The 8,000-nt window shown below is 42.8% G+C and overlaps 1 pseudogene; it reads left to right on the top strand.

Moving 5' to 3' along the window:
- Positions 1-209: 209 nt before the first annotated feature.
- LOC147419681 (uncharacterized) lies at positions 210-7,469 on the top strand (annotated as a pseudogene).
- Positions 7,470-8,000: the final 531 nt, after the last annotated feature.

The raw sequence follows: 8,000 nt of genomic DNA, 5'->3' as shown, positions 1-8,000 counted from the left end.
ATGTAAGTGCAAATCTCAATGCTTTTATTGATAGATTTGAAGCTTATTGGGGAGATTTTGCAGCTGCTACCCAAGCAACCCATGTGGGATACTTTAAGCTGGAAAGGTTTCTATCTTGTTTGCATCCCTATGTTCGTGAAAGAGTGGATTATGAAGATCCAAGGACCTTTGACGAAGCTATCAGAGTTGCTAGAGCAAAGAGGCGAAAGATGAAGAAAAAGATGGAGGCAGGATTGCTACAGTCTACAATCACAGCAGGCAAGTGGACCTAAGCTCAAACAGATGGATGAGCATCAAGAGGTAAAAGCTCCTTTTCTTGACATGAATTTGATAAAAGCACGTGAAATTGATGCCAAGCTAGAAGAGATAGAACAGTCCCAACTGTTGGGGTATAAAGCCCAATGTGGTCGCCCAGGTAAGTGGGCAGGCCGCCAGGTATGTACACATATTCTTTTGTTAAAACCTAATAAGAACTCACTATACTCTACACATTACAGTAGAGCGAGTTCACCATATCGTCGTGCTCTTCTTCTCGCACTCTCTCTCACGTCGCACTTCCGCTTGTACTCCTTTAACTGGTATCAGAGCTCAGATCGAGGCTCGAGGCAGCATTTGCAGATAGCCAGAGTCACCTGCTCAGATTGGAGTGAGATTCGACAGGTGAAGACATGGCCATCTCAGCCACCGTTCAGCTTCGACACAGCTCTGCGCAAGCCATTTTCGACTACGTGGTTTTGGCGAGTGCAGATCCGACTCTGCAAATTTAGGGTTTTGGCCTACGACTACAAGTGCTGAGTATATCTGCACTTCCAGAGTTCTGATTTGTGGCTATCTACACAACGAAGGACGGCTCACAGTTCTTGGAGGCGTGTCACATACGACACAGGCGCACCTACACACAGATTGTAGGCGACATCCACTAGTTCATCAGGTAGCTTGTGTTTGTTGCTTGATATTCCAGATTTCATCCTCACATTGTAGGTACTTCCACATGGGATGTATTGTCAGAGATGATGTATGTCTGTTGAGGGTTTGCTGGCTGTGAGTCACGCAGCAAACAACCGCCGCAGCGGTTACAGCATACAATGGAAAATTTGTGGATGTATGACTTTGTGGGAAGTCTATGTACTTTCAGATTTACTGCAACCTTTGTTGAGGGTCGAGTGAGGTTTTATTGAGCTTGGGGATTCTCGAATATTGAGATCCTTTCGGTGATACAGGTCTTGGAGCGATCCCTCGAGCACCCTTAGATAGGCAGCTAGGATGTATTGACTGTGAGTTAGACACTTGGGATTGCATCTTTGCTTTACTGCCGTTGAGGCATTGTCGCATTCTATGATTACAGGATAGTGGCAGGACAGTGAGAGCAAGTACAGGTGCAGGACAGGTTTACCCACAGCTGACAGTGTTAGAGAGACAGTGTTTTTTGAGCTGTTTTTGGTCTGTTTTTTGAGTACACCAGAGCCATTTTACAAAGGAGACTTTGCCGAAATTTTTGCAGAATCTGAAGCTTTCTTGGTTCATTTGACAAGTTGATATTGGTTGAGAGGTCAGTTTACAGGGGAAACTCTGCCGAATTTTTTCCAGGAAAGTAAACTACTGTGAAGCGTAGCTATGGCTAGATCACAGGACACTGCTCTTTACAATATCAAGAAGCTGGATGGAACCAATTTCCCATTGTGGAAGAAGTAGATTTGGCACGTGTTGGTACAAAAGAAGCAAATAAAACCTATAAAGCTCAAGGGGATAAAACCAGAAGATATGGACGAAGATGAATGGAGCGAAATAGATGAATTGACACTTTCTACCATTATGCTGACTTTGGCAGAAAGCGTTTACTTCAATGTAGCAGACGAGATGTCGGCTTATGAAGCATGGACAAAGTTGAGTAATCTTTATGAGAAGCAGAGTGCAGCTTCACAGGTATACTGGCTTAAGAAGCTTATTGACTTGAAGATGAAAGAAGGGACACCTATGTCCAATCATCTGAATGAATTCAACACCATCTACAGTCAGTTGTCAGCTCAAGGTGTCAAGTTTGATGAACCTGTTAGAGCTATGTTCCTGTTGATCACATTGTCTGAAAGTTGGGACACTTTTCGCACAGCTTTGAGTAATTCTGCACCTCTAGATGGTTTGACCATAGCAGGTGTAGAAGGCAGTCTGCTTACTGAAGAAACCAATAGAAAGACAATGGACAAAGGCAAAGGAACAGCCTTAGTTGTCAGGGGAAGGACCAAAGAAAAGGACAAAGGTGGAAAGAGGAATCAGTCTCGTAGCAAGTCCCGCAGTGCTAAAGGCAAGAGTGACATAGAATGCTACCATTGTGGCAAGAAGGGTCACATGAAAAGAGACTGCAGAAAATGGAAAGCAGAAAAAGGCAAAGAGAAAGCTGAAGACCATGGTGAGAAGAACAAGTCCTCAGTGAAGATTCAAGAAATAAATGTGACAAACACTGTTGCAAAGGATGACAGTCTAGTGTCAGGAGACATCTACTTCTTGAAGAATACAATGGACTCAGCTCTTCTTACAGCATCTGATGGAAATGCACTGAGTGACAGGATTATAGACTCTGGGGCATCACTTCATGTGTCTCCAAACAAGGAGTGGTTTACCTCTTATGTGACCACTAAAGATCATGTTCAGCTAGGCAATGGGCAGACATGTGAGATCTTAGGTGTTGGAGATGTTCAATTGAAGTTTCAGAATGGCTCTTCTTTCACGTTGAAAAATGTGAGACATGTTCCCGCAATTACAAAGAGCTTGATCAGCACAGGTTTACTTGATGATGCTGGCTACGTCACCACTTTTGGACAGAACATGTGGAAGATATCCAAGGGTTCTATGACAGTAGCACATGGAGTAAAGTCTGGAGGACTTTACATGATTTATGTATCAAATGTCTCTAAAAATGTAATCAATGTAACCGAGTAGCCGAACGTTTCTTTGTGGCATAGCCGGTTAGGACTTATGTCCAAGAAGGGAATGAAAATCTTGTCTCATTCTGGTTATTTTTCTGTCTTTTCATTGAATGATTTTGAATTCTGTGAACATTGTCTGTATGGTAAGCAAACACAGCAGCCACATAAGCATAGAAGCAATAGAAGAGATACACAATGGGCACTTGTTCATAGTGATTTGTGTGGACCTATGCCTAACCTATCCCTAGGGGGAGCTTCTTACTTTATGACATTTATAGATGATTACTCGAGGAAACTATGGGTTTACTTTCTCAAGCATAAGGATGAAGCGTTTACTGTTTTCAAAATGTTTTGTGACACTTGTGGAGAATCAGAGTGGCAAGAAGCTTAAATGCTTACGCACTGACAATGGTGGAGAGTATGTTTCAAAGGCCTTTCAAGACTTTTGTGAGTCAAAAGGTATAAAACGTGAACTTACTGCTCCTTACAATCCTCCTCAAAATGGTGTTGCTGAGAGGATGAATAGGACCATACAAGAGAAGGTCAGAAGTATGTTGTCTAATGCACAATAGCCAAATGGGTTTTGGACTGAAGCTGTATCAACAGTTGTTCATCTTATAAATAGATCTCCTAGCAAGGTTTTGCAGATGGATTCAGTGACAGAGATGGTATGGTCAGGCAAAATGCCCTCATACAAGTATCTCAGAGTCTTTGGCTGTGAGGCATATACTCATGTTCCAAAGGAATTTAGGAACAAACTTGAGCCAAAGAGGAGAAAGTGCATCTTTCTAGGCTATGGTAATTCTGGTGAGATGGGGTACAGACTTTGGGATCCCGAATCCAAAAGGGTTATCCGCAGCAATGATGTTCACTTTAATGAAGCCAAATATCATTCTAAACCAGAGAGGGTTGAGGAGATTAGAAGAGTTGTCTTCCAAGAAGATGGACCTGCACGTGCAAGACAAAATGTCAGGGCTCAAGAGGAGCAAGGACAGGATAGAGTGGAACCACAGGTTGTGGCTGTGAGCCTCAGCCACCTATATTGTGTAAATCGGGATGTATCTCACGACCTCCTGATCGGTTTGTTCCATCTATGAGCTATGTCATGTTGACTGATTGCAATGAGCCTTCATGTTACAAGGAAGCAATGCAAATGAAGGACTCCGAGAATTGGCAAATGGCCATGCAGTCAAAGATGACAGCTCTGCATAAAAACCAGACATGGAAGCTAGTTAAATTATCATAGGGCAAAAAGTCTCTACCTTGTAAATGGGTTTACAGGTATAAGATCACCACTCATGATAGTCAACCAAAGTACAAAGCAAGGCTTGTTGCCAAAGGCTTTAAGCAAGAACAAGGCATTGACTTTGATGAAGTCTTCTCTCCGGTGGTCAAGATGACTACATTGAGATGATTTCTTGCATTGGTTGCCATATTAGATTTGGTGTTGCACCAAATGGATGTCAAGACAGCGTTCTTGCATGGTGATTTAGATGTGGAAATTTACATGCAGCAGCCAGAAGGGTTTGTTGAGAAAGGCAAGGAAGATTTGGTATGCCAGTTGTTAAAGAGTCTTTATGGCTTTAAAAAATCACCGAGGGCATGGTACCATAAGTTCCACAATTTTATGCTTTCTCAAGGCTACAAACGTAGTGAGTTCGATCACTGTCTATATACAAAGAAGGCTAAGGATGGAAGGTGGTTGATCCTTATTTTGTATGTGGATGACATGTTGATTGCTGGCAAGCACTTGGAAGAAATTTCATCTTTGAAGTCAAAGATGGCAAAATCGTTTGACATGAAAGACATGGGTGAGGCAAGTCATATTCTTGGTATGCGCATTGAGAGAGACAGATCAAAGAAGTTGATTTGGTTATCTCAAACAGAGTATATTGACAAGGTTTTGCAACGTTTCAATATGGAGAAGGGAGAGGCATTGAGTGTTCCACTGCCACCATATGTGAAACTTAGCAAACAAGATTGTCCAGTGTCTGAGGAAGAACATGCTAAAATGAATAAGATTCCATATGCATCTGCAGTGGGTAGTTTGATGTATGCAATGATTGCTACTCGCGTAGACATTGCATTTGCAGTGGGAGTAGTAAGTCGATACATGTCAAACCCAGGCAAGAAACATTGGGAGGCAGTGAAAGGAATATTGAGATACCTGAAAGCTACAAAGAGTATGCGTATATGCTATGGGAGTCAGGAGGTAAGTGTAAAGGGTTTTACAGACTCAAATTATGCAGGTGACTTAGACAATCGAAGGTCTACGTCAAGGTATGCATGTCTTTACATTGGCTGGTGGAGCAGTATCATGGCGTTCTAGATTACAAGATTGTGTTACTCAGTCTACTACAGAGGCTGAATATGTTGCAGCATCAGAGGCATGCAAAGAATCAATTTGGATTAATCGACTAGTAACAGATTTGGAAATCAAAGAAGAAGAGATGCATGTGTTATATTGTGATAGTCAGAGGACCGAGCGACCGAGTTGAGGAGATCCAGACGCCCACGAATGCGGAGGACTACACAGCATCGACGGAGGCTGCATCAGAGGATTCGGATCACTTTGGCCCGACATGCATGACGCCCCGTCACACTACTAACCATGAAGAAGATTGATGAGATCCGCCAGCGACCAATGCTGGATCTCTTGTGATCTAACTATCCCAGCTAGCTCCTTAGTTCACACCAAGCACTTTAGGATTCCATAGTATTTTATTTTTATCATTTTGTCATTTTGCCATATTGTTACTCTTTGTATCAGATCCATCACATTGTAACTTTCTGGGCTCATAGGTCACTTTGGCCTTTTGAAGACGTTAATATATACAATTAGCTCGCAATCCAGTTTATCACTCAAAGACAAAGCATGTGGATGTGAAATATCATTTCATCAGGGAAATGATCGAGGATAAGCAAATTCAGCTTGTCAAAGTTCACACCACAGAAAATCCTGCTGATCTACTTACAAAAGGACTTCCCTCAGAGAGCTTTGCGCATTTTCGCAAGCAATTAGGTGTAGGGTAGTACATCACTTCTCTACATCTCTTGTATATTAGCTTGTATAGTAGCTTCTCTCACACTTAAAGTGCCACATTGGACTTAAGTGGGAGGTTGTTGGGGTATAAAGCCCAATTTGGTCGCCCAGGTAAGTGGGCGGGCCTCCAGGTATGTACACATATTCTTTTGTTAAAACCTAATAAGAACTCACTATGCTCTACACATTACAATAGAGCGAGTTCCCCATATTGTCGTGCTCTTCTTCTCGCACTCTCTCTCGCATTGCACTTCCGCTCGTACTCCTTTACCAACGAGGTCTCAAAAGATACAGAGAGGCATATTCACAGTGCCACCTAGCTTGCTTGCTCAAGAGGACAAGTTGATAAAAGAGTTCAAAGGAGAAATGTTGGTTCCAGAACTGGTAACGAGGAAGGTAGCAGTGGTCCAAGAATTGGCAAGATCAGAAGAGGAGTCCGACAGCTCTCATAGCTCTAACAGCAGTTTGGATATGGATAGCATGTGGGAGACAGAATCCATTCTTCTAGGTATGAAACTTATGATGTTTTTCATGTAGATGAAGTGATGAAAGATGTATACAAGTTGCTTGCCAGTCCTCTGAAGATCTCGGAGAAGCATAGTGCAAGTATGGAAATGCTTTGTGTGAACCGGCTAGTCGAGCAGCCTTCTCTTATGTCTCGTGATGGTGAGTCGCTATTGGAGGAAGAGGTATGGTTTGATTGTGCATCCGACTTGATTGAAGAGCAGGTTTTTGAGGAGCAAGAAACATAAGCCAAGGTATGTCAAGTTGATTTATCTATGCAAGGGGTGGGGCAACCTTGCCTTGATGGGCATATAGAGGTGCACAATATATTTTTAGAGTTTGTGTGTAGCCGTGGAGAGCTAGCTCCGGGAGATGACTCTATGAAAACTGATACAAGTGCAGCCTATAAGAGTGAGGCTCCATGCAAAGCAGAAGGTGCCACCAACCTTGTTGGTGATGAGGTCTTTGAAGAGCAGGTTGAAGCTCGAGCAGGTCATGCTCTTGGGTACAAAAAGGTGGTCTTGGAGCCATTTACAGAGGGTTTGGATATAGTTTTGCAAAGGGATCAGGTTTGCTTGGCTATGAGGCAGGTGGAGGAAAGTTGCAGGATTTTGCTACTTTATATGATGCTATGGATACATGTGTTATTGGAGGTTGCCTTACAGGTATCGTTGTATCAGTTGCAAGGCTCTTTTGAAGTGGACTATAGTATGGAAGGTTCTCTAGCAGATGACATGATAGCGTCTTATGGTACCGGTGCTTCAAGTGATCGAAAGTATGCTTATGGTTGGCAGGAAAGTTTATGGATGCAGGGTGACAACGCTCCATGCTATGAAGAGCTAGAAGGGTGGCGTGTATATTGGCCTACAAGTGCAAAAGAAGGTTTGGATATACATGCTTTACAGGTGGATGGCAATGAGCAATGCTTTATTTTTTATCCAAGTGGACTCTATGCCATGCTTGGGGAAGTTTTGAACTTTCCATTTGATCCTTGCGGATGATGTAGCAGATACTTTTCTCTCTATCTCTATCCTATCTATATAGCCATTATATCATTTTTCTTATGCAGTATATGTATCTATATTATATCATTCTCTCTATACCTAACTATTTTACCTAAATAATAATGTGGTTGAGCATGAATGCTCAACGAGGGGGTGGGCAATGATGGTACAACCAAACTGTGTCGACCTCTGGAAGTGCAAGAAGTCCAGGAATGGCTATTTGCAGGCAAATGGCAAGGACCTTGAGCAGGTATTTGATGGAGCCAGGAGACAGGTACACTGAGTTGGAGCACTCGCTAGTCAAAACTACAAGTGTTTCTTGCTATCACAGGTGACAGGAGCAAATGCTTATATCACAAGGTTGCAAACGAGGCAAGGGATACTGTACGCAGGTGCTATCAGGTTTATGCTATGGGATTTGGAGCGAGATGTCTACAGGAGACTCGACTTGCCAGGACGTGTATGCCAAGTAGGCGATCGTGATGATTGCAATTGTTTTTTATGAGGTCTCCTCTCGAGAATGCGACC

Source organism: Adiantum capillus-veneris, chromosome 29 (assembly GCF_014529385.1).
Source record: "Adiantum capillus-veneris isolate H3 chromosome 29, ASM1452938v2, whole genome shotgun sequence".
Classification (NCBI taxonomy): Eukaryota; Viridiplantae; Streptophyta; class Polypodiopsida; order Polypodiales; family Pteridaceae; genus Adiantum; species Adiantum capillus-veneris.
Note: the sequence above shows the minus strand (reverse complement) of the source record. Positions and strands in the feature narration are given on the sequence as shown.